At 35.3% G+C, this 25,834-nt stretch overlaps 1 non-coding gene across 1 annotated transcript; it reads right to left on the minus strand.

Annotated features, from left to right (window-relative positions):
* Window positions 1–3,538: 3,538 nt before the first annotated feature.
* LOC128282494 (small nucleolar RNA R71) lies at window positions 3,539–3,645 on the minus strand. Its single transcript, XR_008272773.1, has one exon. It is a non-coding gene; the product is annotated as a small nucleolar RNA R71 (small nucleolar RNA).
* Between the last annotated feature and the right edge of the window lie 22,189 nt (window positions 3,646–25,834).

Genomic DNA, 25,834 nt, shown 5'->3' on the forward strand with positions numbered 1-25,834 from the left:
TGACTTGTTCTTAATTATGTGTTCTTAATTCTTGTTTTGATATTCTAGGATATTGATTCAAGTTAACCTCTTATTCAGAGGAGGAATAGACCCTGTCTAAGAGTAAATTTGTCATAATTAAGCGGAGTTAATTGCATGCCTAAAGATAGGGTGATAAGATTTTGTCAGATTAAGGTGAAACCTAATAAGGGAATCCATAGATCGAGTCAATGCAATTCTAAGGTGTTAATTAGAAAGAGATTTCAATTATTCAACCTAGGGTTAGACGTTATTAGTCTCGAGAGATATAATAATATAACTTAGGGATTTCTACAGATCAAGTCAAATGAATAAATCGTCTGATTCAGAGTCAAATAACAAGTGAAGTCTAGGTGGATTTTTTTTTAGGTATTGTCTTAATCAATCGAATTTTCCCAAAAGTATTTTCCCAAATTTTCTTTCTGTGCATTATTAGTTAGTAATTAGTTTAGATAACCAAACCTCTTAATTTTTAGGCTAGATAATAAAAAGGAAGTAAATACTAGGACCCATAGTTGCTTTGGGTTCGACAATCTGGTCTTGTTGAACTATACTATTGTTCGATAGGTACACTTTTCTTAATCGTGATAATAAGCTAGTCTCAAGAACGATCCTTTCATAAATCTTTAAAACCTATCACGAATATCATGTATCCTTTTTAAATCCTCGATCCTGCTCAAGCTGGCTCTTAATTCAATGTCGGAGTTACGACCACGGTGCTGATACAGTGCCTTCTCTAGCTCTGCTACTCGAGCTACTAACATCTACCCTCTAAAAAATCCAATAAGAAACCTTATCCACTTTCTAGAAATGGCTGTGGAACCAAGCTAGCAATAACTGTGCGCACCCTATAAATCTACCTTCACTTGCCCTCCGACATGCACTCAAGGATCTGAATGTCTCGGCTAGAATTACCGGTATCGATGTGACCCGTTTGTCAAGTCATTCAAATAATTCGACAACTGCTTCATCTATATGCCTTAAAGCTTTTGGGAAAATTACCAAACCATAGATGCTCAAGGTGAAGATGTCAACTTTCCTCTTTATATCTGGATGTGCTACGATCAGGTCCCTCAAACTCACCCAAGGAATGCACTTACCATCACCCTTTTATTGAATTCGGGCTATAACCCATTATTCACTCATCCTGGTGATACTCATTAATTTCTTTACAAAAGCCAGGGCATTAGCAGCCTTGGAATAAGTTTTGTCGACTTGAACCTTTGGATAACGAAGCAAAGCTGTATTCTCATCCACAGTAGGCACCAAGTCCACTTTTCCAAAGGTGAAACAACTATATGCCGGGTTCTAAAACTGAGCCATAGCCCGAAACAAGTACTTGTCCACCTTGATATCGAGCAGGTAGGGTAAGTTGCCATAACATTGATAGAACAGCTGTTTAGTCTCATCATCCCAATTAGCCCATATATCCCTCAATTTCTAGAACTCATTTTGGGTCACATTGATGCGAGTGAAGTCCAACAACTCCGATGTATACCCCTCAGCTAGGCTATCTTTAATAAACTGTAATTTATACATGTTTTTATCCCATGCTTAGCACATTTATGGATGGTTTCTCCTTAGATTTATTGAATTCGATGCTCCTAATTCTTTAATTTCATATTTTATACTTAGGTGAGCATAGGAGAGTAAAAAGAGCGAGAAACGGGCTGAAAACAATAAACCCACATGGGAAATCAACAAGGCCTGGACTTTCTCACACGGGCGTGTCACACAGCCGTGTCCCTTTGGCAGGATCGAAACACGACTTACACAGGTAGACTACACGCCTGTGCCTATTCAACAGCCTTGACCACGGGCTGGAGTAATCGCACACGGGCGTGTCCCTGCAGGGCCCAAGTATAACCCTATTCAAAAAAGGCCAATTTTGAGGGCTCTTAGGCATTCTAAAGCCTATTTAGACGCCTAAGGAGGCACTTAGGAGGGGGACGTGGAGTAGGAAGCAAGGAATTACTCAAGGAAAGCCGATTGATCGATCTCAGAAGTCGGATTCATCATCAAGACTGAAGATCTCCCTTCATGTTCCTTCAGGAGTTTTGGGTTTTCTTATGTTTCGTTATCTTTATGATTTTGAGATGTTTTCTTTCATAAGTATGAACTAAACCCCCTAAATACCTAAGGGGAATGAAACCTAAAACGGATCTTGTTATTATTATCTAAATTGTATGATAAATATTTGACTTGTTAATGCTCTTATTCAGAGGAGGAATAGACCCTGTCTAAGAGTAAATTTGTCATAATTAAGTGGAGTTGATTGCACGCCTAGAGATAGGGTGATAAGATTTTTCCAGATTAGGGTGAAACCTAATAAGGGGATATATAGATCGAGTTAATGCAACACTAGGTGTTAATTAGAAAGATATTTCAATTAATTAACCTAGGGTTAGACGTCATTAGTCTCGAGAGAGATAATAATATAACTTAGGGATTTCTACGGATCAAGTAAAATGAATAAATCGTCTGATTCAGAGTCGAATAACAAGTGAAGTCTAGGTGGATTTTTCCTTAGGTATTGTCTTAATCAATCGAATTTTCTAAAAAGTATTTTCCCAAATTTTCTTTCTGTGCATTCTTAGTTTTGTACCAAACCTCTTAATTTTTAGGCTAGATAATAAAAAGAAAGTAATTACTAGTACTCTTGGTTCCTTTGGGTTCGACAATCCAGTCTTGCTAAAGCTATACTACTGTTCGATAGGTACACTTGCCTTCATCGTGGTAATAGTTAGTTTCAAGAACGATTAATTATAAATTTTTAAAACCTATCGCGGATATCACATATCAAGTTTTTGGCGCCATTGCCGGGGAACTAAGATATTAGGAACACTCGATTTTTATTACTTTAGCCATTCAACTTTATTTGCAATTTTAATTTTAATTTTCTTTTCTAATTTTTATTTTATTCATTTCTGGCAGGTTTTTATAGTGTATGACTAGAAGAAACCCGTCTGGACCATTACTGTTTGATAGTGAGATCAATCGTACAGTTCACAGAAATCGAAGAGAAATAAGGCGAAGCTTAAGATACATAGAGGAAGAGCAAGAGGACGATATTTCAACCACAACCGAGGAGATGGCTGAAAACCAAGAAAATCCGCTACCTCTTGTGATTGCTGTTAATCAGAATCCTGCTCCATGTAATATGTATGATTATGCTAAACCTTCTTTAACAGGAACTGAATCGAGTATAGTTAGACCTGCTGTGGCTGCAAATACTTTTGAACTTAAACCTAACACCATTCAAATGATCCAACAATTTGTTCAGTTTGATGGTTTGCTGGACGAAGATCCCAACGCTTACTTGGCAAACTTTTTGGAACTATGTGATACATTTAAAATTAATGGCGTTTCTGATGACGCCATTCGCCTTCGGTTATTCCCTTTTTCATTGAGAAACAAAGCTAAACAGTGGTTGAATTCGTTACCATGAGGGTCAATCACTACTTCGGAACAAATGAACGAAAAGTTTTTATTAAAATACTTTCTGCCGGCTAAAACGACTAAACTACGTAATGATATCTCTTCTTTTGTGCAGATGGGTTTAGAAACACTCTACGATGCATGGGACAGATGCAAGAACCTCTTGAGAAGATGCCCTTACCATGGGTTACCACTTGGCTACACGTTCAAACGTTTCATAATGGCCTGAATCCTTATTCGACAAATGGTTGACGCAGCCGTTAGTGGGACTATCAATAATAAAACACCTGAAGATGCTTATGAATTTATAGAAGAGATGTCACTGAATAATTATCAGTGGCAAGTCATAAGGACAAAGTCAACAAAAGAAGCTGACGTTTATAACGTTGATTCGTTCACCATGCTCTCTAATCAGGTAGAACTCTTGAATAAGAAAATTGATGGTTTTCTTAGTTCTTCACAGGTTCACCCAGTAATGCAGTACGAAGCAAGTGGAGGTGGATCGAGCAATCCAGGGTACCCACCCTAAGGCCATAATATGGAGAACGAGCAGTTAAATTACATGGGTAATAATCCTCGATCTCAAAATAATCCTTATAGTAATACTTACAATGCAGGTTGGAGGAACCACCCAAATTTCTCATAGGGAGGCCAAGGGAACCAGCAACCACCACCACCTCCAGGCTTCCAACAACCACCCTACCAACAAGAGAAAAAGCCGAACCTTGAGGAGATGCTAACAAAATTCATCTCACTGTCAGAAACTCATTTTCAAAATACCGAGACAGCACTTAAAAATCAACAAGCATCGATCCAAGGGCTCGAAACTCAGATAGGTCAACTCACTAAATTGATATTTGAATGACCATAAGGTAGCCTGCCGAGTAACACTGAATCTAACCCAAGGGAGCAAATCAATGCCATTACCATTCAAGATGAGGAATGGTTAGTTGCACCTGAACGAGAATCGAGGCAAGAAACAGTGGTAAGTAAAGGTAAGGGTGAGGTGGACCATAATGACTAGAAACCGGTAAGTAAAGAATAAAAACCTTGTGTGCCATACCCAAACGTGACAAGGAAAGACCGCACAGAAGAACAATTCGATAAATTCCTTAAATTATTAAAGAAGTTACATATTAACTTACAGTTTATTGAAGCTCTTTCGCAGATTCCAAACGCAGTCAGTTTCTTAAAAGAGCTTTTAACAAATAAGCAGAAGTTGGATGAGGCATCGCATATGGAACTAAATGCAGTTTGGTCAGCCATACTATAGAATAAGCTGGCCAACAAATTAAAAGATCCAGTGAGTTTTATGATTCCCTATTTAATTGGTAGCCTAGATGTAAATAATGCTTTGGCTGATTTATAAGCTAGTATCAATGTCATGCCTTACAAAATGTTTAAGCAACCAGGTCTTGGGAAACCCAAACAAACTAGGATGAGTATTCAATTAGCCGATAAAATAATCAGATTTCCTAGGGGGATTATTGAAGATGTACTCGTTAAAATTGACAAATTTATATTCCTAGTTGATTTCATTGTTCTAGACATAGAAGAGGATAGTAACGTTCCTTTAATTTTAGGGAGGCCCTTTTTAGCAACCACTAGAACAATAATTGATGTTGGCACAGGTGAACTCACGTTTCGTGTGGGAGACGAAACAATCACCCTTCAAGCTCGTAATTTGAGTAACACATCAAAAATTGAAGGTGGTTGTATAAATCATTCTACTAAAACTGACCATGTGGTGCAACCTACTTTGCAGGAAATAAGTTCGGAGAACCTACACGAGCCATGTTCAAGCAACAACAAAGGACCTATCTATGAAGAACGAAGGCTACAAATCGAGGAACTAGATAAATGGCGGATACAGAAACCGAGAACACCTAATAAACTGAAACCGAGCCAGGACGAGCTCAATACATCACCAAATCAACTTAAGGTTGGAGACACAGTACTACTAGATGCAACAGATCCTCGCATTACCACTTCTAAACCTAATGAAGAAATTCCTCTCACGGTACTCAGTATTTTCCCATATGGTACAGTCGAGATAATTCACCCTAAATTCAAAACTTTTAAGGTAAACAATACTCGTCTTAAACCTTATACTGATAAAGTTGATAGCAGGGATGAGGAGTGTAAACTCCTCGAGCCACCATGATCACACACCAGAGAGGTAAGGCAAGCTTAGACTATAAATAAGCGCTTCTTGGGAGGCAACCCGAGCACTAACAGTAATGATTTATTTAAATTCTAGTTTTTCACATATAACCTCCTAACTGAGTCTTGAAACACAGGGTTTTCCCATCCACATAGCCAGGCATACGGGCATGCCTTAGGCCGTGCACACACCACAGGAGGAGACACGGCCGTGTGAAAACAGGGCAAAAATTTTTCCCCTAACGGGATGTGATAAGTCGCCACTTCTTTGTGATACGGCCGTGGGCGAAATTGCCAAACCAACACGGGCGTACGACATGCCCATGTTTTGAAACTGTGGGCGAACCTATCAATTTAGCACGGGTGTTCGACATGCCCGTGCCCAGCCCCCGTGGTCAACATTGTCAAACTAACACGGGCATGGGCTATCATACACGGGCGTGGGGGAAGCGAGTGAAGCAAGACACGGCCATGCAACACGGCTGTGTGCACCCACACGCCCAAGGAACACGGGAGTGGTACGAATGTCAGACGCACCTAAATTTAAAAATAGTGAAACACAAGAGCAAAAATTAGGGCACACGGGCGTGCCCCACGGTCGTGTGCCCCAAAATCTATATAAAACCCTCATTATTCATCATCCTCCTCCCCAAAACACTGCTTCCACAAGCCCTACCTGCCACGCCAGTGCGTCGCCTACAAGACTGTTTCCGACGACCCAAGCTTCTCCTTTTTACATTTGTTTACTTTTTTTCACACTATTTTCTTTAAATATTTTTCCTATTTCATGATTTCTCTGATCCATTTGACTATTTCATGATTTCTATGATCCATTTGACTATCTTAAGTGAATATTCATAGTAGAATAATAATACTCATGCTTGTCATTAAAGAATATTGCCATTTTTCATACTACATTCATCCATTTTTCTCGTTTCCATGGATTTTATGCTTACCCACATGCACTCATGCACTAGATATTACCGTAGCATTATTCTTATTGTCCTATTTTAATAACTTATTATATTTGCTTTAGTTGTTTTAGTTTTGTTTACTGCATCTAGTACATGAGTCTCATGAAATATTCCTATTTAGTTTTGTTTTTCCATGCTATTCTTGGGACATATTGGTTGAACTTCGACTTTTCAATGCAGATATACAATGTCATCCTCAATTTGTAAGAAGACTACTGTCCCTGCCTCGAAGAAAAGGAAAGGAGTAGCGTCATCCTCGGGTCCTACTGCGAAGATTAGGCACCCTTTCCTCGAGTTCCCCTTGGGGACCCAATAGGAGCTATTTCAGATATTACGGGCCGACCCCTAAGTGTGGGCCGCTGCATTGACTGGGCTGCAGTTGAAAAAATTCAGATGGCTGACGCGGTCCGAGCCCTCTTGACGACTGAACCATGGGGGCTCTTCTTTGAGATCATCGAGCAGACATAACTCGACTTTCCATCTCCAAGTCGTCATGACAAACTTCGATGATCTTGGAATGGTCCAGTTTCACCTTAGTGGTTTAGTGCGCCAGTTGAGCGTACCCGAGTTCGGAATTGCATTAGGGCTGTACACGGAGGAGTTCATGGACGACAATGAACTCGACACCCTCTACCGTCACATCCGCTACTTTCCCTCAAAGTGTTGGGAGGACCTCATCCCTGCCTCGGCCTCCTATGATCCTAGTCGCTCTAAGGCATCGGCTCTCGCCCCATCCTTGCGATACCTACACGCTATCTTGGCCCACACTCTGACGGGACGATGAGAGCACTGGCGTCGTCAACACTCATGACGCCTATTTCCTATGGAGCATAGCGAACGGGCACGTCTTCAACTTTGCCTACTTTATCGCCCTCGCCATCTGCCATCAAACGGAGCAACATAGGAGAGGGTTCATCTCTATCGGGCGCTATGTGACTCGATTGACACGATACTTTGGGCTCCTCAACACAGCAGCACAATCATCTTTCCTCACTCTCATTGGCCATATGTTCCCACAGGGCATCTCAAGCACGCTAAACATGAGGATGATCAAGAAAGGACGTGGCACCTACCCTCTTTAGTACCGCCCCGTCCAGTCCACCGAGAAGGAGGACCCAGAGGACATTACTGATGATGTCCCTCCACATCATGAGGACTCGCTGTCTTGGCCACCACCCATCCATCGTCCAGTTCATGCGGCGGATTCATACTCTGACATCTCTGAGCGCCTTACACGATTTGAGCAGTAATGTTTTCAGTGCTTTGATCACGTTGATGCGACTCTACATTAGATTTTCAGCACTTTCACATTTCATCGCCACCACCACCTCACGAACCATCCGGCGATGACGATATTGAAAAATTTTTTATTTATTATTTTTATTTTCACTTTTAGCTTTATTTATCTTATTTAAGTACTTTTTATTTCATTTTCCTTTATTATTATTTTAATTTTAGTTTCTATAATTTTTATTGAATAATTTATAGTTTCGGCTATTTCATTACGAGTAATTATGCTTCCTTTATTTCCTAAAAAGTTTCGATTCTATCACAGTTATAAAGAGCTCTAAAGCTCATCATCGCATAGGAACTAAAAACTCCACTAGCAAAGGTTCTCCACAACTGCCATGTCCTACTCGACCACGACCATAGCTACCACTAGATATAATATTCTTTTGGTGCAGGACTTATCGACTAATGAACCTCTACCACCACCAGAGTATCCTCCTTCACTCTCATCATTGTCTTGGCCGATTATTCTCTATAACTCCAAATCAAGGAGTTCATTCATCATTCAGGAAGTTTCACTTCTCTTCCTATCTTATGATTATTTATCTATATTTTTCAATATATTTATCTTTGTACATTGAGGGCAATGTACATCTTAAGTGCAAGGGGTCTTTCATATCATCATTAGAAATCCCTGAATTTTACCTTGTTCTCATGTGAATCACTCATATCACTATTAGAATGAATTTTAATTAATTTATGATTTTTATTGATATGTCTTGAATTAAAACATAGGCATTTATGCATTGATTGTTTAAACTTTAAGACATTAGGGAATCAAGCATTATAAGTTGATTTTTGAAGAATTATAAACTTTTAGGCTGTTTCCCTAAGTTTAAGTATTATCGTGAGTTGAAATTCACAAGTTTAAACATAAAAAAGCCATAATTTTTGTGAGATCTTGAGCGTTTAGAGAATATTTTATTTCTTTCATGCTCACTTTCATTATGCGTGCGCCAGTTTTGATTTGTTATTCTAGAACTTGCTTGATTATGCATGTCAAGACCACACCATTTGAGTTGATATGTCAATATGATAAAGGCACTTAGGTTTAACCCACTCACTCCATAAAAGCCTACCTTCATAATTAACCCTTAGTGAACCCTTTTGAGCCTAACAAGCCATTAATTGATTTACCCTCAATATTAACTAATAACCCATTATTGTTGAAATCCCCTAATTTGATCCTTATTTTTGTCGAGATTTGATTTGAACTAATTGCTTAGCTATGTCTTGTTCTTCTATGTATTTTACTTGTTCTTAAAAAAAAACTTCAACACATATTAGTAGTAATTTGTCATTTTTGAGCTTGAGTGTTAATTCCATATTCTGAGAAGAAGCTCACTTGTATTCAACTAATGACTGGTTATTTTTCTAGCTAGATAATTTTTCAATTCAATCTCGATTCTAACCTTTTCTTTCAGCTTGTGACCACACACCCTAACCAAAGCCACATTACAACCTTCTAAAAGACCTTTTTGATTGATGTATCAGCTCAATTTATAGTGGTGGAGATTTGATTTTCAAGCAAGCCTATGGCAATAGCTTTTCATATTGACTAATGAGTGCTTTAATTGATATCCTTAAACATCTTGAGTGATTTGAGTGAATCTTTAGTGAGGATGTTAAACTTTGTGATATTTTGATCAAAGATAATCACTTAGATAAAGGGAGACACCTATGTTTTCGTGATAAAATAATCAACTTGGAATGTTTGAAACTTTGATGTACTTTTAGTTGAATTTTCAATGTATGAATACTTATGGATTATTTTGAGATATTATTGATAGGGATTATAAATTGAGAAGAATTTTTTTGATTGTGAGTTGAGGATTTTGCTTGAGGACAAGCAAACGCTTAAGTGTGGGGGTATTTGATAAATTGTAATTTATACATGTTTTTATCCCATGCTTAGCACATTTATGGATGGTTTCTCCTTAGATTTGGTGTATTCGATGCTCTTAATTCTTTAATTTCATGTTTTATACTTAGGGGAGTATAGGAGAGTAAAAAGAGTGAGAAACGGGCCGAAAACGAAGAAAATGGACTCAGATGGGAAATCAACATAGCTTGGACTTCCTCACACGGGCGTGTCATACGGCTGTGTCCCTTTGGCAGGATCGAAGCACGACTTACACGGGTAGACTACACGCTCGTGCCTATTCAATAGCCTTGACCACGGGCTGGAGTAATCGCACACGGGCGTGTCCCTGCAGAGCCCAAGTATAACCTATTCGGAAAAGGCCAATTTTGAGGGCTCTTAGGCATTCTAAAGCCTATTTAAACACCTAAGGAGGCACTTAGGAGGGGGACGCGGAGTAGGAAGCAAGGAATTACTCAAGAAAAGCCGATTGATCCATCTCAGAAGCCGGTTTCATCATCAAGATTGAAGATCTCCCTTCAAGTTGCTTCAGGAGTTTTGGGTTTTCTTATGTTTCGTTATCTTTATGCTTTTGAGATGTTTTCTTTCATAAGTATGAACTAAACCCCCTAAATACCTAAGGGGAATGAAACCTGAGACGGATCTTGTTATTATTATCTGGATTGTATGATAAATATTTGACTTGTTCTTAATTCTTGTTTTAATATTCCAGGATATTGATTCAAGTTAATGCTCTTATTCAGAGGAGGAATAGACCCTGTCTAAGAGTAAATTTTTCATAATTAAGTGGAGTTGATTGCACGCCTAGAGATAGGGTGATAAGATTTTGTCGGATTAGGGTGAAACCTAATAAGGGGATCCATAGATTGATTTAATGCAACACTAGGTGTTAATTAGAAAGATATTTCAATTAATTAACCTAGGGTTAGACGTCATTAGTCTTGAGAGAGATAATAATATAACATAGGGATTTCTACGGATCAAGTAAAATGAATAAATCGTCTGATTCAGAGTCAAATAACAAGTGAAGTCCAGGTGGATTTTTCCTTAGGTATTGTCTTAATCAATCGAATTTTCTAAAAAGTATTTTCCCAAATTTTCTTTCTGTGCATTCTTAGTTTAGTAATTAGTTTAGATAACCAAACCTCTTAATTTTTAGGCTAGATAATAAAAAGAAAGTAATTACTAGTACTCTTGGTTCCTTTGGGTTCGACAATCCGGTCTTGCTAAAGCTATACTACTGTTCGATAGGTACACTTGCCTTCATCGTGATAATAGTTAGTTTCAAGAATGATTAATTATAAATTTTTAAAACCTGTCGCGAATATCACGTATCAATCCCCTTTCTCAAGTTGCATCTTCTCTGACCATATACAGACAGTTGCATTATCCTCCACTTTATCAAGGAAGTCACTCTCCATAACAAGCTTTCTAATTTAGTAACCGAAAAGAAATCGACACCTCATTAATATGAAATGACATGCAGACATAACCACAAAAAAACACAACAAGTTAGTATCGAAAAATAAAAATCAAAGCAAATAGAAAATAATCAAACACCTATCTGGGTAATCGCTAGGGTTCAACATAGCTCTATCTAGGGCGGGCTTTTAGAGTTCACTATATGTGGTTCGGTTCTAAGAAAAGGGTACTTGGACCAGCAGATTCCTCAACCCTCACCCATTATAGGCTCATGTGGATCGAGTTTAGTTCAGGGGAATACATTTCCCTATGGCCATGCGAAGGTGAAAACCTCACGAAGACATAGGTACAGATGTATCTCGGAAGCAGTCCACCAGCCCATGCGGAGGTGAAAACCTCACGAAGGCATAGTTTCTCACTCCCACTTAAAAGGTGCGACCACAACGGTTATGCAAGATGATGCAAGGGGATATAAAAAACTCAGAATGCAAAACACGAATAAAATGACAAAAACCATAAAACCCATGAAATGCAATAAAAGAATCGTATGTTAAAAAACAAATCTTAAATTTTCAACAAAAGGACAGAAAATAATTTCAACAAAAGGACAGAAACCAATCAATTTTACGGCTTGACTCTCTTATTGGTCCCCAGTGGAGTCGCCAAGCTGTCGAAACCATTTTTAATTTTTTTAAAAAACGGGGATTGATTTTAAAACGAAAAAATAGAGTCGCCACTGATCTTCGTTCGAGGTGCGATTGGATCACCTTGATATCGATTAATAAAATAATTTGATTTATTAAAACAATGATTTTGGGTCTACGAAATTTGAGAAAAAGGGTTTGGGAGCCAGTTACGCACGAGGAAGGGTTAGCACTCTCGTAACTCCCAAAATTGGTATCTAATTGATTAATTAATGTCTTAATGTCAAAAATTTGAAATGGTTTTGAAATACGATTTCTTTTAAAACATTTGAATAACTCGAATTGGACGTTAAGAATCCCCTTGTTATGAAGGAATAAAATATCACATCTAGCACGTTAGGACATGACCTTTTAAGCCCTCGAAACCATGACCGAGTATTAATTTCCAAAAGCTCATGTGTTTGAAAATTACAAAAGGATACTCAATTATTTGGTCCAACAAAAAACCGAAATCCAACATGTTAGGGCACAATTTCTCGAATTTCCAAACATAGACTATTGCATTGTTTCAAAGTTTAGAAAACACAGACAAAATTTTAAAGGGACATTTGATTATTTGGACAAATGGAAAATCAAAACCCAGCACGTTAGGGCACAATTTCTCGAATTTCCAAACATCAAACATCGCCATTATTTTGTAAAGCCAGCTCAAAATATATTCGTTTGGTTTACTTAAGGGCAAAAAGCAACTGACATTGGGCGAAGATTTGGAATTTAAAATTTGATATAATAATAATCATACGAGCATAGTATGGAGCATGAAACAAAAATATACAAGTTCAACATTATACAAATGCATGACAATGAAAATAGTACAAATATACGAATCAAAATACTCAATAGTAACAATTTAAGAACCACCTTATTTTAAAACTAACATTTAGTTTAAAATTAGTGAATAAAAATGATTAAAGAATATAACATATATAAGGTAAAATAAAATACAATAAAATAATATACCAAATTTCCTAAATAATAATGAACAAAGCTAAATCAAACAATGAATAAGAAAATGGGTTGAAATTGATAATATAAGAACAATTTAAGAATAAATTATTTGTAAAAAGAGACTTGTATGTAAAAGTTTAAAATAGGCAATAAAAATAAGAACAAAAATTAATAATATGTAAAATAATAATATATAAATTAATTTTATAATGAGTATTATTTAGAAGAAAGTTAAAGTAAATAATATACAAAGCAATATATAGATCCATCTAAAATAAATAATATACAAAGAATAAATACTTTAGTATAAATAATATATAAAAAAAGAAAATATAATATTTGAAATAACGATTATTCAAAAGGAAAATTTTAAGATAAATAAATTATACTAAAATAAAATGAAAATATATCAAAGGGAAAAGGTGAAAATAGTGTGAAATCAAATAAATAAATTAAAATAATATGTTAAAAAAACGATGAATAACTCATAAAGAATTAAAAAAAACTAAAAAAAAACTCAATTGAAATGAAAGTAAAATCAGATGAATAATTTATGAACAAACTAAATTATTAAAATAGAATTAAGGACCGAAATAAGATGCGCACAAAAGAACAAGGATTAAAAATGCAAATGTTTCGAACCACAAAAAGCACTGCCCAGGCGAAGACCAAATTGAAACAGCGTGCAAACCTCTGGAAAAAAATGAAAGAAACATAATAGGGACAGATTAAAGATGGCACAGAAATAAGGACTGGCCGCACAAATTACCCATTTAAAGGGAACATGCGCGGATCCAGCTTGTCAATGCGCAGGCTATCACTTTCCCTCCCTCAAATGCTGTTAAAATTAAAGAAAACCTTTATTTAATTTAAAAAAAACATTAAAGAAGCCTTTAGAAAACCCAAAGCCTTTTTTAAACCCCTTTTTCCTTAAAAATATTTTACCCTTTTGCTTTTTTTTAAAAAAAGAAACCCCAAAATTTTTGAAATGCTCTCTCAACCTCCAGCCGAATGGTTCACAGCCAGGCCCCCCACCACTGCCTCATACGCTATTGTAGACGGCCACCGAATGGTACATCCAACCTCTCCCTTTTATTATACCTTAGTATATATACTGGATTCAAATGAAAATAAAAAAAGAAAAGAAAAACAAAATAAAATAATGATGAATAATCACCTTCGAAGTGAATTATTTGTCTGATCTCTATTGGTTTTTCTGTGAATCTTGTATTTTTTCGTATTCTATTTCTCTAAAAAAAAGGTAAAAAAAACCGTCCCAAAACAAAGAATATTCGTGGCCTTTTATAGCCATTTTTACAACGGTTACTTGCTATTTCTTTGCTCACGTCGCAGGTCATGCAGACGTGGAGGAGGAACGGGCGTGGGGCGTGCTACACACAAGCTGGGACAAACGTGCGAGGTGGAGAGCGTGGTGACTGCCGGTGGCTGCGTTCGTGCGGCGCATGGAGTAGCCTAGGGTTCTTTTTTGATTTGGGCTATTGTAGAGTTTTGGGCTTTAGAATTTGGGTCAAAGTTATTTGGGTTGTTTTATGTAATTGGGCTGGTCCTTATATTTTTGGATTCATTATTTGTTTTTGCTTTTGTTTTGTATGTGTATGGGTTGTAATTGGGTATTTGGGCTGGAATTAGGTAGCCCGGGCAAAATTTCAGGTCTCACAACCGTTGTATATCAAGAAGGCAGTTCGTATTTTTAGAAAACCTTTGTTTTAGTAAAAACCTTGTTTTTAGCGAATTGTCCAAACAAAATATTAAACAAAAATCCAAATCCCAAAAATTTAATCAATAGTTCGGAGAGTCCAATTAATACAAAACTCCTAGAAATATCCTTTAAGTAAATAAAACTTTTAATTAAATTCAGTTCGTAAACTAGTGGTCACCATAAGACTCCGCCACACTGATCCGTCTAAGTCTGTGGATTACCTGGACAGAATAGACAAATAGAGGTGAGTTTACGTAAACTCAATGTGTAACCCAGTAAAAATAGACATGCAAACATGCAGAAAACTCACATAAAATCATATACAGATTTGGGCTCATGCCCATTTCAGATACAAATAACAAAGTCAGATATATAGATCAGATAATTAGAATCCTATCCCCATCCTCTACATACCAACTCCGACCATCCCATCACATCATATGGGGTTAAAAACACCCATCCAACCCTACACACAATATCGTGCCATCATGACACATATTAGATAATGTGTAGTCAAGGTACCAGAATATAGGGGATGATCGCCATACAAAACACTTTCTCCACATATACAAATCTCACCCCAAAACAGATACAGAAAACAGATATAGAAATAATAGATTAGAATGCTGAACATGCTTATATACAGATTATGGAATAATTAGACATGCATAGCATTATCATACTCAGAACAGAATATCAGACTATCAAATCTATAATTTTAAGGTTTGGTTAGCACTTACCGACCTTACGGTAGGCCCATAGTCGATCGGAACGACCCGTGTAACCCTAGAAAAAAATTTAAAAATATGGGCCCATATGCCCGTGTCGGCTCATACACCCAGATTAGCCTTGCCCGTGTGGTCCACATGGCTTGGCCCAGAATCCACATGCCATTGCGGCATGCCTGTGTGGGCCTACACGCCCAACTTGGCCTAGCTTGTATGGCTTACACGGCCACACTCTAGCCACCACAAGGCCATGTCTTGCGCACAGCCATGCCTTCTCGACCACATGGCCATGTCTTACACACAGCCAACCACACGGGTAACCATACGCCCGTGTGGTGTCAACAGAACAATTTTTTGGCTTTTGCCGAAACTCATTTTTTTTTTTGCATTTCGGGTACACACCTGGTATCGTTTCGATACAAAAACAATTCTGAACCTTCCAACCTAAAAATAGAGTACCCATCAACAATTTAGCAGACTGATTATTGAATTTGACATAAAAATCAACATAGAATCGACTTACCACCATCGACAGACAACTCCTTACGCACGCTAAACCGTTGGAGTGCGATTCTTTGCTCCACAATCTGCTCCTCAACACAAATTGCCACTACTCAATCACTATAGATTGCCATTGCTAAAATCCCAACAAGAAGTTAAAGGTATGTCAAACATACTTAGCAACTGATCAGAGAATCCGACAAAACTAAAGACACGATAGAACGATAGATTCACAACAGAATTAAAGAATAAGAATGAAACAGATGAAAATCACTGCATAAAAAAATTAGTTGATAACTATTTCTAATATGTTTTACAAATTAAAGTATATGTTACTTTAGAAAAATTGGTTGAATATTTCTAATATGATATTTTAATATTAATTTATGTAATTAAGGATAGACATATTCTAATCCTAATTAAAATGTGAGTATTTTATTATATTAAAAATAATAATGAATGGTAGTTTTATTAGAAAATATGGACATCACATATATAATAAAGGTAATTACATGTTATTATTTACTATCATGATAGGTTAGCTCAAATTAAAAGTGATCTAATTTGGTTAGAATTTTATTGGGTTTTAATTATTAAATAAAGTATGGGTCAAATATGTGTAGATACTTTAGTAATTGAGTTCTAATCAAATTCTAATTAATAATGGGCTAATTAGGAATTAAAACTAATATGTCAAGGTTATAAATATTAGGGTTATGGTCCCCAAATTATACACAAGATATCTTTTCTAATATCCCATCCTTAGGAAACAGAGAGCAAATATTCTCTGAATTTCTTATGTGCTAATTTGGAAGATCAAACCTCCAAGATCGGGAAAAACTTCAAGGAATTCATGGATTCAGGTACACTTCCACATTTAGTTTATTCTTGATTTATTCTTGATGATTTGACATGATAGATCCTGATTTATTCAGTTTTATTTTAGATTTATTTTTGAAATCTAACAAGTGGTATCCGAGCCTCGTCATATTGAATCATTGAGAATTAATTAAAGTTCTTTCTTTGAATGATTGATTCATGAAATTTCATGGGTTTTATATTTTGAAGGTTTGTATTAAAATTTTAGGGTTTTGTTTTAATTTTTTAGTTTGGGGTGATTTTCAAACTGATGGATTAAATTACGGAGTTTAAAATATTTGTGTAATTGCAAATCTTGCCATTGAATTTCTATCCAATCTTGCTTTTAAATAAAGAATGTATACTTTGCATGCTCTGTTTCAATTTTGATTCCTACTGTTTCGCATATGAAATTCAAATTTTTTAATCATATAAGATATTTAATTTAGTTAATAAAAAATGGAAAATAATGTCATAGTAGAAATTGATGTTTCATATATAATATATGCATGCTTTGATTGGCTTAATGCATGTTGTTTTGGAAAATTATATAAATATATATGATTATCTTTTAATTTGATTGAAAGATGCAATTAAGGTAAATATTTTGAAACAAATAAATTGATTTTGACTTTTAATTAAGGATGTCTAATATTTTAAATAGATTAGTTGAAACAAAATGCCACCAAAGTGACCTCTTTTGTGTAGATTAGTTTATTTGAAATATTAAGATGATTATATGTTTTTTTGATTCATGCGTTTATTAATTGACCCAAAGGTAAGTTAATATTTAGCAGAATTTCAATGACATCTGTGGTGATAAATATGTGACAATTATAAGGTATTTAATGTGAGCAATAAGTTAGTCCAAAGATTAATTAATTGTTTGACATTATTTATTGTTAATGTTTGATTGCTACAACAAGAGTATCACTTATTGTTAATATTACTGTCCAAAGACTTGATATTAATGTTGTGCTTGGTATCTTGAGATGGGATTAGCCGTTGTCTTGAATTTATTGTTTACTTATGAATATTGATGTGAGCTTGTTTTTTATTTGTTCTATATTCATCTAATTCATCTTCTGCTGCCACAATATCTGCTTATACAAATTCTATACCCATGCTTAATGGGACTAATTTTAAGGAATGGAAAAGGCACTTACTTATAATGCTTGGCTGTATGGACATAGACCTTGCATTAAGGGAAGAAGAACCTGCACCTCTCATTGCAGAAAGCACCTCCGATGTTAAGAGGGATTTTGAGAGGTGGGATCCTTCAAATCGTATGAGTCTAATGATCATGAAATACAGCATTCCAAAAGCCTTTAAGGGCATAGAATATGAAGAGATTTCTCAGGCCAAGTGTTTCCATGATGAAATTGAGAAACATTTTGCTAAAAACATAAGGTTGAAATGACATCACTTCTAACTTCTTTGATGTCTATGAAGTATAAGGGTCAAGGAAACATAAGGGAGTACATTATAGAGATGTTCCATACTGCTTTAAGACTTAAGGCACTTAAGATCAAGCTTTCTATGGAATTGCTTGTTCTTATGGTTTTGGTATTGCTTATTGCACAGTTTAATCAATTTAAAATTGGTTATAACTGTCAAAATGAGAAATGGACCCTAAATAAGCTCATTTCTCATTGTGTGCAAAACGAAGAAAGGTTGAAGTGTGATAAGTCTAGAAGTGCTCATTTGGCCAATGCCCTTAAAGACAAGGGCAAGAAAAGAAATTATTAGAATGAAGTTACTAAGGGTTCAGCTCAAAAGAAACAACAACAAGCTACAGAGAGTTCTTTCTTTTGTAACAAGTCTGGGCACGTAAAGAAATATTGTACCAAGTATCATGCTTGGCGTGCAAAGAAAGGTATAACTCTTAATTTTTTCTATTCTGAGATTAATTTTGCTTCAGTACCTAGAAACACTTGGTGGATAGATTCTGGTGCTACTACTCACATAAGTGTTTCTATACATGGTTACCTGAGCTATCGAAAGCCAAGTGATGGTGAAAGACACATCTTTGTGGGCGATAGAAAATTGGTAGGAGTGGAAGCGATTAGGCACTTTATGTTGTTATTAGGAGCTTGTTTTTATTTGTATTTAAAAGACACTTTTATTGTACCATCATTTAGACGGAATTTAGTTTCTGTTTCTTCATTGGACAAATTTGGATATTATTGTTCATTCGGAAACAATAAATTAAGTTTGTCTTTAAATTCAAATGTTATTGGAACTAGTTATTTAAATACTTATGACAACCTTTATTTGCTAGAAACAGTTGCATCCTATAATGAAACCTTGCATGTGGAATCACGTGGTATTAAACGCAAATTAAATAAGGAAAATTCAACATCATTATGGCATAAGTGCTTAGGTCATATCTCAAAAGGTAGAGTTGAATGCCTTGTGTCGGATGGTATTTTAAAGTCCCTTGACTTCATAGACTTTGATGTCTGTGTCGATTGCATTAAGGGAAAATAGACCAAAACCAAGAGATTGGGTGACAACAGATCTTTAGACCTATTAGAATTAATTCATATAGATATTTTGAGCCATTCTCTACGGCATCCTAGAATGGTCAACAATATTTCATAACATTCATAGACGATTACTCACGTTAAGGGTACCTATATCTCATTCATGAGAAATCTCAGTGTTTGGACGTGTTCAAGTCTTATAAAGCTGAAGTTGAGAATCAACTAAACAAAAGGATTAAAAATGTCAGATCTGATTGTGGTTGTGAGTACTACGGTAGATATGATGGCTTAGGTGAACAATATCCAGGACATTTGCAAAATTCCTAGGGGAATGCAGTATTGTCCCATAGTACACCATGCTAGGATCACCTAGTATGAATGGTGTAGCTGAAAGACGAAATAAAACTCTTAAAGATATAGTAAGGAGCAGATTGCTCATTCTACCTTACCTTAGCCCCTCTGGGGAGAAGCATTAAACACACAGGTTACATTTTGAATAGAGTACCCAAGAAAGCTGTTGCCAAAACACCTTATGAGCTTTGGACAGGTCAAAAGCCTAGTCTAAAGCACTTTCACATTTGGGGATGTCTAGCTGAGGTAAGGCCTTATAGGCCACATGAAAAGAAATTGGACTCCAAAATAGTAAGCAGCTACTTTATTGGTTATTCTAAGCGATCTAGGGGCTATAAATTTTATGATCCCATAATAAAGAATATTTTTGAGATGAGAATGTAACGTTTTTTAAGGATATTGAGTTTGGGGGGAGAAATAAGGTTAGAGACATTATTTTTGAGGAGGAATTGGATTCTAACTCAGTTTCTACTATCACTTTTGATGATGTTCAAGTTCTTATCCCTATCATTGATCAAAAAGTGAATCCAGAACCTCTACAAGACAATGATGAACATCTCTCCATTCAAAATGAGGTAATTGTTCTAGAATAACAAACTCAACAACCTCAAAAACAAGTGTCATTAAGGAGGTCTACAAGAGAAAGGAGAAATGCTATTCCAGATGATTTTGTTGTATTCTCCAAGAACATAAGGATGATAACGGAATGATGGAAGATGATCCAATCATCTTTCATCAGGCCATAAAAGGTTCTAATTCTCAAGAGTGGATTGATGCCATGAAAGATGAGTATAAATCTATGCAAGACAATAAAGTTTGGGAACTTGTCCCATTACCTAAAGGTGCAAAACCAATTGGTTGTAAATGGATATTTAAAAGTAAGAAGGATGCAAATGGTAATGTGGAAAGGTAAAATGTGCGTATTGTAGCTAAAGAATATACTCAGAAAGAATGTACTGATTTTATAGAGATTTTCTCTCCAGTTTCATCGAAAGATTCCTTCAGGATAATCATTGCACGTGTTGCTCATTTTGATCTTGAGTTACATAAGATGGATGTTAAGACTGCATTTCTTAATGGCGACATTGTAGAAACAATTTATATGGTGCAACCAGAAAGTTTTGAGTCGGAAGACTCAAAGAATATTATTTGCAAATTGAAAAAATTCATCTATGGACTCAAACAAGCTTCCCGTCAATGGTACCACAAGTTTCATGAAATAATTGTTTTGTTCGATTTTAAGATGAATATTGTTGATGATTGTGTGTATCACAAATTCAATGGGAGTAAATACATATTTCTAGTTCTATATGTTGATGAAATTTTGCTTGCGACTAATGATATAGGTTTATTGCATGAAACCAAGAGGTTTTTATCTAAGCATTTTGAGATAAAAGATCTTAGGGACGCCTATTTTGTTTTAGGAATTCAGATACATTGACATCGATCTCGAGGTATTCTTGGATTATCACAAAAGAGCTATATCGATAAAGTATTCAAAAGGTTTGACATGCAAAGTTATAGACCAGGTGACAACCCTGTCGCTAAAGGGGACAAATTTAGTCTTACTCAATGCACTAAAAGTAACCTTGAAATTCAGGAAATACAAAAGATTTCCTATGCATCAGCTGTTGGGAGTTTAATGTATGCTCAAGTATGTATGCGTCCAGACATTGCGTACATTATTGGGATGTTAGGCAGATATTTAAGCAACCCTGGTATAGACCATTGGATAGCAACCAAAAGGGTTATGAGATATATTTAAAGAATAAATGATTACATGCTTACTTATAAGAGATCAGATCTTTTGGATGTCGTAGGGTATTCTGATTCTAATTTCGCTGGGTGCCAAGATTGTAGGAAATCTACATAAGGCTATATTTACATGTTAGCTGGAGGAGCTATATCTTGGAAAAGTATCAAACAGACACTTGTAGCTTCATGCACTATGGCAACAGATTTTGTATCATGCTATGAGGCATCGAATCATGGAACAAGGTTGCAAAACTTTGTCACAGGGCTGCTCATTATGGAGAATGTAGAAATACCATTCAAATTATTTTGTGACAATAATTCAGCAGTATTGTATTCCAATAACAACAGGAGTTCATCCAAGTCAAAGCATATTGACATAAAGTTCCTAGTTGAAAAAGAAAGAGTGAAAAATGGTCAAATATCCATAGAGAACATTGGGTAAAACTCCATGATAGTAGATCTGCTCACAAAAAGTTCACCACCCAAGGTCTTTCATGAGCATACTGCTCACATGGGTGTTATATTGTTTGATAATATCATGATTTAGTGAGAGTTTATTTTTTATTTATTTTATGTTTGTTTTCAGACATTCATGTATTTGGTTATTTTTTGATAAAAAATGGAGTATTCAGTTTATTCACTCTATTTATTATTTTGATACTGACCTCACTGAGGTTTAAAGAGGACCAGTTGGAAATAGACATGTTTAAATTATATTGCGTGTAATTTCCATGCTACACATCTGTACTTGATATATGTCATTTATTTGTGTTAATATACGTGATCAGGGATGGATTTAGTTATGATATATGTAACGAAAGTCGCCTTGGTTCTATGTTAGCATAATTAATGGATGAGATTGTTTGGAATATCTTTTGGATATGATAGTAAAATTTTGAGCTCATAAGGTTGTATAATGACATGTAATTATAAAGGAATTAGTATATATATGTGTGTTCTAAGTGGGAGATCGTTGGAAAATATGGACATCACATATATAATAAAGGTAATTACATGTTATTATTAACTATCATGATAGGTTAGCCCAAATTAAAAGTGATCTAATTTGGTTAGAATTTTGTTGGGCTTTAATTATTAAATAAAGTATGGGTCAAATATGTGTAGATACTTTAGTAATTGAGTTCTAATCAAATTCTAATTAATGATGGGATAATTAGGAATTAGAACCAATATGTCAAGGTTATAAATATTAGGGTTGTGATCCCCAAATTATACACAAGATATCTTTTCTAATATCTCATCCTCAGAAAAGAGAGAGCAAATATCCTCTGAATTTCTTGTGTGCTAATTTGGAAGATCAAACCTCTAAGATCGGAAAAAACTTCAAGTAATTCATGGATTCATGTATGCTTCCACTTTTAGTTTTATTCTTGATTTATTCTTGATGATTTGACATGATGGATCCTGGTATATTCAGTTTTATTTTAAATTTATTTTACAAATCTAATAGTTGTATTTTGACTTAGTAGGAGCCTAATGAATTCTTTATGAGTAGGTAATTTTATAAGAGGCTAATAAATGTCTACTAGGATCATACATTGAACTTTTGCATTTGCATGCTATCATACGATTGATTGATGTGGCAAAAAAGAAGAGAATGCAACCATTGGCAACATTTTGGCTAAATAAAAAGAGAAGAGAAGGTAAACAAGTGTTCCATTCAACCAAAACTTGAGAAGGAATAAGCAGCTTGTCAAACACGACAATCTTAGTAGGTTGGTTCTATATCAATTTTTAGTCAAACCTTATCTCCAAATTCAACTAGTTATCTTTGCCATCCAAGAGAACATGGAGTTAAAAAGGATTCTACTTTTGAATTTTTAAAATTTATAAAATTTTAAGTTAATATATAGTAAAATTATACTTTGACCCTTTTAAAATGATAAAATTTTGATTTGATCCTTTAAAATTTTATAAGGAAATAAGGTAATAAAAATAATTAAATTGTATTTTAGCTTGTTGAAATAGCACAATCCCACGTCTAAAAAATACGAAGTTCTGAAGGTTTTGTATTACTATAAATAATGGTTGTTTCTCCGTTTTTGAGTCATCCCAAAACTTTTCATATTCTTCATAAGGCAATCTTTCCTTCTCCTTATTTGTAATATTTCACTTGTATCTTTTGCAGAGAAATATATTTGGTAGTGTCCGAGAATGTAGGCGTAATTTGTTGAACCTCGTTAAATTTCTAGTGTTCTTTATTATTTTTATTTATCTTTTAATATTTTGTATGGTGTAATTGTAATCATATATTGTGCTATTAAATTACATTGTAAGGAGATTCTATCTAGGAGGTTGGGTTTTAAGTGGGGCCGTTTGTGACCCCTCCAATCTTTTTTGGGAATTAAACCTAATGTGATTTTCTAGTACAATAATTTACTCTCTTTTTTCCACTTTATTGGCACAAGTGGAATTAGAGTCGAAGATTATTCAAAGGTTTTGAAGTGCGAGCTAAAGATGGTGTGATAAAAAATATTTCTAGTGCACGCGTAGTAATAAAGAGGGTTCACAAAAAAAATAACTGTACCACTATCTAGGTAGTACAATTAATGGGACAATTGCTGTGACATAACTGAAAATTGGAAGTTAGAAACATTTAAGTAGACAAGGGTGAAGTTTAGGATTGCGATCAATGATACTAAAAACATCTAGGATTATGTTCACTTAGATGTCTGGGACCATTTAAAACAAGCTTTTTAGGAGGAAAAGATTATTATGTAACTTTTCATGATGATTATTCTCGAAGAGTGTGGGTATATACAATGAAGACAAAAGTTGCAGTGTTTAGGTCTTTCCTTAAGTGGAAAAAGATTATGAAAACTCAAATGAGCAAAAGGATCAAGCAGGTTCGCACAAACAATAGTGGAGAATATAGATGTAACCATTTTGTCACCACAACAGAATGGGGTGACAAAATGATTGAATCAAACATTGTTGGAGAAAGTTCGATGTATGCTATCCAATGTTGGATTGAGTAGAAAGTTTTGGGCTAAGCTATAACATATGCATGTCATCTCATTAATCACCTACCATCTACTACAATTGAAGGAAAAACACCATTAGACAAATGAAGTGGGAAGCCTGCTACAAATTATGGTTCTTTAAATGTGTTTGGTTCTACTGCATACTATCATTGTAATACCTTATTCATGACCTGACCGCTGGGTCCAGGTACCAAATGTCACAATTAAACTATATTAATTAAAAACATATTTCTAATTTATTTAATTCTACGCCAAGGCTTAATACTACGTTCTAATACAACTTTAACCCAATTAATTAAATAACCAAAACATTTCCATGAATGAGCATCATATGGAATCTCTTATTATAAGATTAACTAACTAAAGTAGATTAATGTTCTTTATAACCATACCCATCCACTATATGCATGATACTATAATCACAAAAGTCCATGTGGATTCCATGAGGTCTGGCTTGGTCCTTTCTATACATCCTGCACTCAAGACAAAACACTCATAAGTTCAAATGAACTTAGTGAGATTCCATACATCAATTATTAAATATCAACATTTTTATATTTCCAGTAATAATAATTAATGCACGTAAATAACCCCTTGAGTTTTATGTAAGCTCTTGCAATTTGGATGGTGTGGTCGACACCTATATGTTCTTCTTGAATGAACTGCTGGCAAACTAATCGGGGTGGATTTGGACATAATCGTACTCTTTTTTACATCCCCCATTTTTGAGACTTGTTTTGTCAATCTTTAACTCAGTCTTTTATTCTACCTTGTTGGTTTGACTCATCAAAAGGTAGCCTTGCAAACAGATGCACAGATCTTCGACTATCCTTAGCGGTTGCAATTGTTTTGTCAAAATGGTAGATTTTTACCCTAATCTCGTCATTCCACGTCAAATCCAAAATTTAATTACTGTAATATCCGGACATCCACTTCCTTATAACTTGATTTGTGCATATACCATTTTTCGAGGTAAACTCATTTACAATCATCCTCGTATGTGGCCTTCGAATATAAGATTCAGTAAATATTTAAGCACTACTATTTTCTCACGAAATTGTACTTGTAAAATAGTCCCACTGGACCTTCCCTCTTCAAGATACTCTGAATAGATATTCTCTTGATCAAATAGTCTTAATGGACTTCCCAGCAATAGATAGTCCCCAACGGTCTATCCTCTCATTAGATCGTATAAGGCGGACTTCCCATTTATAAGATAGTCCTTAGGGAACTTCCCAACACTAGATAGTCCTAACGAAAATCCTCTTCATTCGGTAGTCCTTGGAAGACTTTATAGAGCAATTAGTTCTTAGTAGACATTCCACATAAGATAGTCCTTGGAGGACATTCTATGTCACACCTCAAGTTTGACTGGTTTGTGATTTAGGAGTATAATAGTGAAATTATCTATTTGATTTGCCCACTTACTTCTTTTGGTGAATCAAAGTTGGCGTATAATAACCACAAAGTGAGAAAGAGAAGATTCTATTTCAGGCCATTCTCTATTTAAAAAATTGAATGTGTAAGCAAAAAGGTAATTATGGTATGAGTTACTGTCAAGTGTATAGTATGCCTAGTTTGTTTGATTACT

The sequence above is a fragment of the Gossypium arboreum genome, chromosome 1, assembly GCF_025698485.1.
Source record: "Gossypium arboreum isolate Shixiya-1 chromosome 1, ASM2569848v2, whole genome shotgun sequence".
Taxonomy (NCBI): Eukaryota; Viridiplantae; Streptophyta; class Magnoliopsida; order Malvales; family Malvaceae; genus Gossypium; species Gossypium arboreum.